This window comes from Dendrobates tinctorius, unplaced genomic scaffold, assembly GCF_039654945.1.
Source record: "Dendrobates tinctorius isolate UK_male_01 unplaced genomic scaffold, ASM3965494v1 ptg000118l, whole genome shotgun sequence".
In the NCBI taxonomy this organism is placed as follows: Eukaryota; Metazoa; Chordata; class Amphibia; order Anura; family Dendrobatidae; genus Dendrobates; species Dendrobates tinctorius.
Window position 1 is genome coordinate 159,749 of NW_027361786.1, and position 12,263 is coordinate 172,011.

The following is a 12,263-nucleotide window of genomic DNA, read 5'->3' on the forward strand; positions in this document are numbered from 1 at the left end:
TAACACCTCACATGACCCGCCATATACCAGGAACCCTCAATAAGAACCGTTGTATACCAAAAACATCCCACAAGACCTGTTGTGTGACCTGGAATACCCCACAAGAACCGACGTGTACCAAGAACATAACACATGACCTGCTATATACTGGGAACACTCCACACAAGTACCCACAAGACCTGCCGTATACTGAAACACCTCACAAAATCTGCCATATACCGGGTACACCTTACAAATCCCGCCATATCCCAGGAGCAGCCCACAAGGCATGCCGTATAATGGAAACATCCAACAAGACCTGCCATATAGTGGAAACACCATACAAGACCTGCTCTATAATGACAACACCCCACAGGAACCACCCATAAGACAGGAACACTCTGTAAGAAAAGCCTTATATTGGGAACTTCCTACAAGATCCGACGTATACCAGGAACACCGCAAAAGATCTGCGACATACTGGGAACACCCACAACAACAACCGTATAGCAGTGACACTTCACAAGATCTTCCGTATAATGGGAACACCGCACAAGACCTGCCGTATACTGAAGCACCTCACAAAATTTGGCACATACCAGGCACACCTCACAAATCCCCCCGTATACTTGCAGCAGCCCACAAGGCCCGCTGTATCCCAGGAACATCCAAAAAGACCTGCCATATACAGGGAACACCATACAAGACCTGCTGTGTAATGAGAGCCCCTCACAGAAACCACAATAGACCAGGGACACCCTGTAAGAAACGCCTTACATTGGGAACATCCTACAAGATCCTACGTAAACCAGTAACAACGCAAAAGTGCCATATACTGGGAACACCCCACAAGAACTACCATATACTAGTAACACTTCACAAGACCTGCCGTATAATGGGAACACCACATAAGACCTGTTATATACCACGAACAACCCACAAGACCCGGCGTATATCAGAAGCATCCCACAACATCCCACATACCCGGAACACATTACAAAACCTACCGTATACCAGAAGGAACACCCTGCAAGACCTGCCTTATACCGAGAAAGTCCAACAAGACCCTCCATATATTGGGAACACCACACAAGACCTGCTATATACCGGGAACACTTCACAAGAACTTCTGTATATCGGGAATACCCCACAAGAAACAATATATTTTAGGAAGACCCCACAAGAACCGTTATATACCAGGAACATCCCACAAGATCCGATGTATACCAGGAACACCCCACAACTGCCGTATACCGAGAAAATCCAACAAGACCTGCCATATACTGGGAACACCACACAAGAACTGCCTTATACCGGTAACACCACACAAGACCTGCTGTATAACGGAAACATGCCAAAAGAAAACCCATAGATTGGAAACACCCCATAAGAATTGCCGTATGGCAGGTACAGCACAGAAGACCTCTCATATGCAACAACATTTCACAAGATTTGCTGTATAATAGGAAAACCACAAAAGACCTGCTACAGTATATTCCAGGAACAACCTACAAGACATGTCATATAACAAGAACATCCCAGAAGACCTGCCCGTATCCCTGGATCTCCCCACAAGACCTGTCGTATATATATTGGGAATATCCTACAAGACCTGTCGTATACCAGGAACAGCCCAGAAGACCTGCTGTATATATACTGGGAACACCCCACAAGAGCTGCCATATACCAGAAACACCGGCCAAGAACTGCCTGATACTGGAAACTCCCCACAAGACCTGCTGTATAACAGTAAGATGCCACAAGAACCGCCGTAGAGCGAGAACAGCCCACAAGACCTGACGGATACCAAAAACAACCCAAAGCCACCTCAACTATGTCCTTTCTGATTTCCTGTTAAAAAGGCCCTTAACAGATTCCATAGACACACATGCGTCATCATTTTGCTCAGCGTGTCAGAATATTACCTATACTGGTAAGTATGAGGCTCCTAACCTCTTTATCTATATTCTTCGGGTGACAGCCGGGGTTCCTCACTTTTTGACTCTTTGTAATTGTGTCGTTGTTCTGGACTGTGGTCTAGCATTATTCTTTGGAGAGGAACTGACATCCTGGAAGCTTAAGTATCCTGTCAAGTCATTTCTGAAGTATTTCAAAAAGTAATTAAAATTGCTCGTGCGTTTTACAATGAAGTCTATGTAAAGCTTGTGTTTGGCAGGAAGTCAACAACACTATGTCATATAAAGAGGGTCTGACAAGAGCAAGCTCATTAAAAAATTAATGAAAATGTAATTGTCGTCCAAGAAAGCGGCAGAACCCAAAAATTTACAGGATTACCCCATCTATACCTGCAGCTGCCACTAGAGGGTTCTCATGAGAGGGGTATAAATCTTAAAGCACCAAACGCCCACTGATGGTAACTTCAAATAGCCAGAACTTCATTGACTAAAGACGATTTGTTAGGTCTTCTCACACACTTTTAATGAAATACTAGTAATCACCATTAAGTATTAATTCTAAAGAATCTTTTATTACGTATACTGATGTTACTCTGTAATTCCCCTTGGAATAATGGATGAGTCCCTACAAGGTATAACACTGTCCAATCAATGCTACCTATGTGTGACATAGTTGCAAGTAATTTCAGTTTTGCAGGGAGTATCCCGATTTTCATGCAATCCTGGCAAATTTTGGGCTGTCCCAAACTGAAAAATGGTGAACTGGGTGTGTTACCGCATGGCAATGGGTCTGGAAACAGTAATGTTGATAAATATGGTCTGACTGTGACAGCTGAGTGCTATCCTTATCCTTGCCAATAGTATTTCAGCTTAGTCAGTGTATAAGGTAAGGTATAGGAGAGTAGAGATCTCATATGGTGGCCCAGCAGATGGTTTAGAATAGGTGGAGTCATGTTTGGAGCGAGGGAAGCATGGGTTATCAAGGAGTCAAAAAGTTAGAGGTATCTCTTATGGGAATCTAGAAGACCACTGGTTACATTTTCCCTGCTATAAAAAAATTTTAAGCCAACTTTCTGTCCCCACTATAATGTTGGTGAAGTCCCAAACTTCCCTTAAAATGTAACTGTCCTTTTCATTAAATGTTTGCCATGTTATAGTGACATGTCAGAAGTTTTGATTGGTGGGTGCTGAAACCCCCACTGATGACTGAGAGAAAGGACAGAAGCTTTCCACTCAAACCTCAGCCCCTTTGACTGTGATCAGTTTAGCTTGACTTTCCTTGGAGGCGGGATTAGCAGAGGAGACCAAAGCTGGGCCAATCACAAATGGAGATCGGTTTAGATGAAAAAAGCCAAGCACATCCAATCACAGATGGAACTTTGTTTAGCGGAAAACAGCCAAGCAGAGCAAACCACAAATGGAGGCAGGTTTAGAGGAGAAGAGCCAATCCGAGCCAACCACAGATGAATATGTGTTTAGCAGAGAAGAGCCAGGCAGAGCCAATCACATGGAAGCAAGTTTAGAGAAGAAGGGCTGATTGTCCTCCAAGTTGTGCAGGCTAGTACATAGCAGGGGCCGATGCAATACATAATCAGCAGACAAATTAACATACAAGGGTCACTGGACAGATTCACTTCTTGAAACAATGGCTCATGTCCCTTGACCTACTGAACAAAGGAACAGTATGTCTGGTGTAAGTAAGAATAATTAACCCCGGCACCAGTGACCAGATTGACGCTGTGTCGTTAGAGGTCGGTGAGAGAAAAAGAGTCAAGCGAAGCCCGATCACAGATTGAGACAGGTTTTGCAGAGTAGAGCCAAGCAGAGCTAATCACTCATGGACATGGATTTAGTGGAGAAGAGCCAAGAAGAGCTAATCACATGGAGGCAGATTTAGAGAAGAACCACAATCACATGAAGGTGTATTTACAGAAGAAGTGCCAAGCAGAGGCAATCATGGATTGATACAGGTTTAGCAGAGAAGAGCCAGGTAGATCCAATCACAAATTAAGACTGATTTAGCTAAGAAGAGCTGAGGAAAGCTAATCACAGATGGAGACGCGTTTGGTGGAGAAGAGCCAAGCAGAGTCAATCAAATTGAGACTGGTTAAGCAGAGAAAAGTAAAGCAGAGACAGTCACATTTAAAGGTGGGATTAACAGAGAAAAGCCAAACAGCCAATAACATCTGGAGGTGGGATTAATGCTGAATAAATCTGTGACGCTAGTCACTACTCACGGACAGGCCGTGAGGCAGAAGAGTCAGATATTCCCGAGAGAATATGTAGATAACCAATGGAAAAGACGAAGGCATAAGTCAGGTCGCAGTCCAGGGTCAATAACAAGAGATAGCGGATCAAAAGCTGAAGGACAAGACAAAGGGATAGTCAGAACACAGTCCAAAGGCTCAAGAAGCAGAAGATCAGAACACAGGGCAACAGAATCAGGCTAACACTCACCAAGAAGCAAAAACTACATCTGGCAGGGATCAGGGTCAGATAGCTCAGTCAAGTAGCTATGCCATCACCAGAACACTGAACACCTGCAGAAAGTCCCGCACATCTTATCACACATCAATCTGCACTGTCAATCATAATTTATCATTGTTGGCCTCAGCACTCACGCTCCCTCCAATCAAAAATTCTGACATGTCACTATCATAGAAAATATTAAGATCTCTGAAGCCACTCTAGAGTGGGGTATTCACTCCCCTCCCTCCTCTCCACACAGATTTTCAGTAAGGAAACAAGCCAATATCCTGAGTCTCTGAGAAATAGACTGGTGCAATGGATATAAAGAAGTAGGAAATTGGGTATAGTTGGGAAGTGACAATCTTAATTTACATGTAGTCTATTGTGCGTAGACAAAGGTATATAGATTGGACAGGTAATTAAGATAGTAATGGTCTTTTCTGAGGGTAAGATAACAAGGGTACATGTGTTTACATATAGACAGAGAAGTGGAAGAAACTATTGATTCCCCCAGACTTGGGGCCTCCGAAAGAAAATTATGAACAATGGGGCATGAATAGATCCAATAGTGATGGGACATACATTTTCATCTTCAGGACAAATTGGGGAAGAAGATGCATATTCTTTCATAACTGTAACCCCTGCCTATAAGCCACAAATCAATAGTGTGCAGATCGCTGACAACAGCCATATCATGTTTGGTCAGATAAAAAATTGGGGGTGATCCCGAACTTCTGCAATCATCAGGAGTGAAGATATTGCATAAGTTGGGAATTTCATAAATTCCTGAAGGGATGAGGACATTTCACAACCCGGCCCACGTGAGGTCATCACAGGGGGGTGTGGGGGTAACTCAGGTGCTGATAAAACCTCAAGACAAATTATGATCGGTGTTCCTGTAGAGAGATACACATTGGAGTATGCATGAATCCCTTTCACTGAACATCTCCAATCGAAATGCTCTCCTTCGCTAATCTGAATCATCTCCATGATCGGTGTAGTGAGTTATTATGTTAATTCTTCTTTACTTTATGTAATTGTGTATGCTGCATTGATTTGTCTCCTTTGTAAAACATTTTGTATATTTTTTATAAACACTGCCTTACGTTTTGGATTAAAAATAAAGTGTAATTGTTCTTTTCCTTATGTTCTGCAACCCTCACCCTGAAGCAATATGCTACCAGAACCAGGCCTCCAGTCAACCTGTATAAAACATGACTGGTGGTTGCAGCGAGTAGTCTTGGGTTATCGTGGAGTTTGCAGTGACTGTATGGGTGGTATATGCATATATTCCATGCTGTTAGGAACGGCGGAACGCACTAAATAAAATAATAATAAAGTGCATTCACCGCTCGGGGTCCACCGTGCAGTATGTGGTATAACTGCTGCTAAGTGGTGGCAGACAAGCAATATGGCAGTATGATGCACACGGGTTAAACTTCACCCGGAGTGCGCAGAGCGGCCTCTGTTCACACACAGAGGTGCCGCAACAAAAAACATACAAAACACTGAACCTGTTAGTGACACAGGCTTCAGGTAGATGCACACATGGTATCTGGTCACAGGAGCAGGACCCAAGACAGAGGAGCTGCGTCCCTCTAGACCTACCGTGTGTGAGGCGTCACTTCTGCGGACGCCAAGGAGGGCTGCAGCGCGGCGTAGGACACTGCCGCTCAACGACAAAGCAAGAAAGCAAGCGCAATGTCGGACGCTAGCGTAGCGGTGCGGTGAGCACAGCGGCTTAAGGCTTGCCATTGACTGGCGCTGACTGTCAAAATAATTCCCTATCCACATGCGTATTATCAGAGAGAAGGGGTTTCAAATGAGTCAGTCACCAGAATCATGCATCCATCACCATTCACACATAGCAAGTATAGTCTATACTAGCGCATGGCGGAAGGGCCATGCGCGCTTTTTATAGCCGTGCGGGACCTTCCGGATCTCCGAGATGGACCAATGAGATCTGGAACAGGACCTGGGCACATGACTCCCGATCTCCAATGGGAGATCGTCTCGTGAGCATGCCCAGTAGGAGCACAGAGGGACTTAGTCTCTGGAGCGGTCTGCTGCAAAGCAATCTCCTCTGCAGTAGAAAGACAGCAAGAGACCACAGAATGTGAGGCTCTGGATTCCTGCAGAGCAGACGCAGGAACCTGATGCCTAACACATGCTTTGGAATCGGAGGTGTATATACCATATGCTCACTGTTAGTTTCCCGATAACCAGCCAATTAGTGGAAACAGCTTGAGGCCTCCTCTGTTAATTGTCCGGACGTTAGGGGCGGCAGAGAGCTGTTCGCTACAAAGATAACAGCAGGTGGATCTGCGTGACCTCCCAGGTTGCCATCTTTGACAGTCACTATGACTTGTAAGATATTCTCTCAAATACTATGTTGACTTTGATAATAAATTCCCTAAAATGTGCTAGAAGCTTATTGCAGGAGATGTACCCTTTAGTTTCCAAAGCAGTAAACATGGGAATTTCCTAAACTACACAGTCGGTCTTAACTGACCCTCCCATCGCCTTAATGCGAGATTGTAGTGATTACCTGCAAGTAACAGTCATTTCCAATCCATTTATGGCAATAAAAGTTGATTGACAAAACAAGTTATAATGATCGGAAAAGGCAATGATAACTTCACGGCCTTTGGGGAAAATGGATGTTTTCAGGTTGACCTTTTCTGATCCCGCACATTTTACAGCTAGATCAGAAAATAATCAAAAGCAACAGTAAAAATTTGAGTTAAATGAAAACTGAGCCATCAAATAGTATTGTATTTTATTGGATATTTGCCCAGAAACTCCGGGCAACTTTCCTGAGCTTTCAATATTATCAGTATTATGTGAAGAGTGTATTTATGGGGTGGTAGGAGTAGGAAGTTTGTAGGAAATGATGTCAGAGAATGTTGGCAACCTTTCCTATCCAGTGCAGTGACATGCTGCCATTATTTAAGCATAGCCTTGCTTGAGATAGCGTGGTCAGCATTTACATTAATTGTTATGTTCTTCCGGGGACCATTAGGGCGGTCGTAATGTCAGAAGAGGTCATTCAATTAGGATAAACCATGTAAAGGTAGCTCGAAATAAAAATGTTGACATATTTTTTAATTTTATGTATTTTTCCAACATCGAGAACTGTTATATTTGTAGGTTGTCTTCACCCAGGACAAGGATTCTTTCACCGGCCAAGCCATATATCTACAGTCATGGCCAAAAGTTTTGAGAATGACACAAATATTTTATTTTCACATGATCTGCTGGCCTCTGGTTTTTATGTGTGTTTGTCAGATGTTTTTATCACATACAGAAATATAATTGCAATCATATTATGAGTAGCAAAAGGTTATATTGACAGTTAGAATAAGTTAATGCAGCAAGTCAATATTTGCACTGTTGACCCTTCTTCTTCAGGACCTCAGCAATTCTCCCTGGCATGCTCTCAATCAACTTCTGGATCAAATCCTGACTGATAGCAGTCTATTCTTGCAAAATCAATGCTTTTATTTTGTCTGAATTTGAAGGTTTTTGTTTGTCCACCCGTCTCTTGATGATTGACCACAAGTTCTCAATGGGATTAAGATCTGGGGAGTTTCCAGGCCATGGTCCCAAAATCTCTATGTTTTGTTCCCTGAGCCATTTAGTTATCACAATTGCTTTATGGCAAGGTGCTCCATCATGTTGAAAAAGGCATTGTTGATCGCCAAACTGCTCTTGGACGGTTGGGAGAAGTTGCTCTTGGAGGACATTCTGGTACCATTCTTTATTCATGGCTGTGTTTTTAGGCAAGACTGAGAGAGAGCCCATTCCCTTGGCTGAGAAGCAATCCCACACATGAATGGTTTCAGGATGCTTGACAGTTGGCATGAGACAAGATTGGTGGTGGCGCTCACCTGGTCTTCTCCAAATAAGTCATTTTCCAGATGTCCCAAACAATTGAAAAGGGGATTCATCAGAGAAAATGACTTTACCCCAGTCCTCAGCAGTCCACTCCCTGTACCTCTTGCAGAATATCAGTCTGTCCATGATGTTTTTCCTGGAGAGAAGTGGCTTCTTTGCTGCCCTCCTTGAGACCAGGCCATGCTCCAAGAGTCTCCGCCTCACAGTGCGTGCAGATGCACTCACACCTGCCTGCTGCCATTCCTGAGCAAGCTCTGCACTGCTGGTAGCCCGATCCCGCAGCTGAAACACTTTTAAGAGACGGTCCTGGCGCTTGCTGGTCTTTCTTGGGCGCCCTGGAGCCTTTTTGGCAACAAGGGAACCTCTCTCCTTGAAGTTCTTGATGATGCGATAGATTGTTGACTGAGGTGCAATCTTTCTAGCTGCGATACTCTTCCCTGTTAGGCCATTTTTGTGCAGTGCAATGATGACTGCACGTGTTTCTTTAGAGATAACCATGGTTAACAGAAGAGAAACAATGATGCCAAGCACCAGCCTCCTTTTAAAATGTCCAGTGGTGTCATTCTTACTTAATCATGACAGATTGATCTCCAGCCCTGTCCTCATCAACACCCACACCTGTGTTAATGGAGCAATCACTGAAACGATGTTAGCTGGTCCTTTTAAGGAAGGGCTGCAATGAGGTTGAAATGTGTTTTGGGGGATAAAGTTCATTTTCTAGGCAAATATTGACTTTGCAAGTAATTGCTGTTAAGCTGATCACTCTTTATAACATTCTGGAGTATATGCAAATTGCCATTAGAAAAAATGAAGCAGTAGACTTTGTAAAAATAAATATTTGTGTCATTCTCAAAACTTTTGGCCACGACTGTACATTAATTATTCAAGCCAAAATCAAGGGCGTAAATACTATAGAAGCAATAACATTGGCTGCTTTGAGGTCCTTGGAGAGAAGACTTGATCCAAATTGAACTCATTCCCTTAAATGGGAATTAAGAACCATTGAAAGACTTCTGTTTTAAAAGGAACTGCACAGTTAGCAAACAAGAGACTGATGAATTGTCCCAAGGATCAATGAAAAGATGTGTAGAAAGACATAATCAACAGACCAGGACCATAATGAGGAGCTCAATTTTATCTTTTCTTTGGGATCCCCGTTTACTCATATTGACTTATCCATGGTAGCCAACACTTGACTAGTTTCACACGTCCTATTTTCATGGACCATATATGGATCGTGATGTCCAGATTTAAGACCAGTCTTCTGATCCGATCTCAATGGCCTCATTTACTATATGCTTACGAGGCTGTTGAGTTTTGCTCAGGAGACCCTTGGATTATGCAAGTTGGACGTGTGAAACCGGCCATTGGCTCACACTCCTTGCTAACCCCTGATCAATTGTGTAATATTTACCCTCACAGATTCCTCAAAACTCCAGTTCGGAAACCTTCCCAGTATATGAGGTTTCTACTTCCAGTTTGTAACATCTATACCTGTACCTGCTCCCTCTGTTTCCCCTTGTGTTGACGCAGCACTTTCATTGAGGATGATATGGTGAAACAACGTGTTTGTCCTGTGCATTTCCATGGGAATTGAGGAAAGGAGTTTGGGGGTTAACTTTTATCTCTGCTTGTAATAACTCCCTCTTATAAGCCCTGGATGGGGCTGCTATTTATACCCTCCTGAATCCTTGACTTATCTGCCATTTATAGAGTTCTGCTTGACCAGGTTCACACGTGATATTCGTCCTCTTCCTGCTAAGATTATTCTTACTTTTCACCATTTCCAGAATCTTGACTATTCTCGGCCAGCTCACTCCACCAGCTAGCAGCTACTCCATGGCTCCAATCCAGGGGTCCCTGTGTTAGTTCAGATACCTGCTCGGGGATTATAGGGTGAAGTCCAGGGCATCCCCTGGGATTTGGTAGATGGAGTGACTAGCGCAAAGCCTGTTTATGGAACATCTACAGTATTAAGACCTGCCAGACTACTAGACACTGAGCCCCATGACACTTTTCTTATCTTGACACACATGATACAACATAAAATGATTGCGCAGCAAGTCAATGGCCACAGCACTGCCCCACCATAGCCAGTGATTGCCTAAATGGGCTTTTCATGTATATAAAAATGTATATATATAAAAGAGCCTTCACGTTCATGAAAGATTTTCTCTGGTAGACAGCCCCTTAAGAAAAGGGCAGCAACAAATAATGCATTATTTATCCAACTATAGTAATAAAATAAGGTTACTTATATATTTCCATTTTAAAATTCCCATCAATGATGCCTAATGGCGGGGCAATCATTGTAAAATAACATTGGTTAAGATGAATAATCCTATTTAAGGTTGCTCAGCTTCTACATGGTCAACCACTGTTGGACAGTAACTCAGCAGAACACATTAGTATATAACACAAGAGTCATCAGATAGGGATAATAAATAAGAGATATTGAAAGGGACATCATTATTTTTTCCAGCTCAGTTATGGACATTGTGGTAAATAGATCATATTATCAAAATGTCCAATCAATCAGGGCAAGGTTGGAGTGATGCGTCTGCAAAATTAAATCAGGAAGAAAATATTCTATAAGAAGCTTATTAGAATTTCTTAAATTCCCAAGGTTTTTCTGTCATCTGGACGCACATTCAGTGGCATATAAGAATATAATGTGACTGTAGACTGTACGGATTCACTCTCTCTTTTAGGCATTAGGCCAAAGACAGGGTTCACACAATGCAGCTTTGGTACAACTTTGCAGTTGCTATTGCGTTCCACAGGTTGCACAGCACCAAAACAAACTCATAAATATAAATCGATAGCCTTGTCCAGGAGCTGGTTATACAGAAAAGGCCCTGGCTACTCATTCATGACTGATCAATCCCCAGCTCGACAAAACAAAACAGTTATTTTCCATAACAACCACTGATACTTGCAGTTCTCTCCACACAGGATGTGCAGACTCTTCTTAGAGAGTGATTCCGGCCTGTCTCTCTCTTTGGCTCCAAGACACATCCAGTCTGGTCAGCCTCCCCAGCAGATTGCCTTATAAAAACATCTAGCTGTTTAAATGCAGAGCTAGCCAGGTGCACTAATCATCGCCTGCAGAACTAGGATTTAACCCTAACCTACCTGGCATTGCTGCAAGACTTAAGGCCCCGTCACACACAGTGAGATTGCTATCGAGATCGCTGATCTTGTGACGCCACAGCGATTTCGCCAGCGACAATACTGTGTGTGGCACGCATCAGCCACTGCCCCCCCCGCTGGGTATCGCTGATCATGCAGGAGTATCAAGAGACATTTTTTGATCGTTGTTCTCCCGCTGGCCAGCGCGCATTGCTGCGTGTAACAGCGAGAGACCAATGATCAGCGACGCTGGGAGCTGGTATCCAAGGTAAACAGCGGGTATAGCGTTCACGCTGGTTTCCAGTGTAAACAGCTGGTATCTAAGAGCCGCACGGCTCTTAGTTACCTGCTGTTTACCTTGGATACCAGCTTACTCGCTGGTCCTGATCGCTGGTGGGTCTGTCTATGTGACAGCTCACCAGCGATCAGCTAACTATGACCCAGCGATCCCATCCACGTCGGATCATTGATGGGATCGCTGGGACAGTGAAGCATGTAACGGGGCCCTTGCAGATCAGATTTTCAATCTGGCTCATAGTGGGTTGTTAATGAGCAGTAGACTACCCTGTACAAAGTACATATATACTGAAATGAAACAAATGTGTAGGTTACCATCTAAGGAAGAGATCAACGTGTCACTGTCAAATGGGCTCAATCAATTTAATCAAATTGTGTGCTTAGTACACAAAATTTATACGTAAAATCTATTAATTTTATTATTTAACGGCCTTAGTCTCAATCCCGAGCCATGACAACTTGATGGATGAACGATCTGTAGGAAGATCGATCTTGTGCAAGCCAACAGGTCCACCGGGGGCTTCTCTGCTGTTATCTAGGTAGTATCAAGCCATCGGGTCTCTGATCTTCCTC

General features: G+C 43.5%; 1 long non-coding RNA gene across 1 annotated transcript in view; it reads right to left on the reverse strand.

The window, feature by feature from the left end:
* Window positions 1–12,263, reverse strand: part of LOC141101496 (uncharacterized) — a 427,984-nt gene that overhangs the window by 57,112 nt on the left and 358,609 nt on the right. The window lies entirely within an intron of this gene.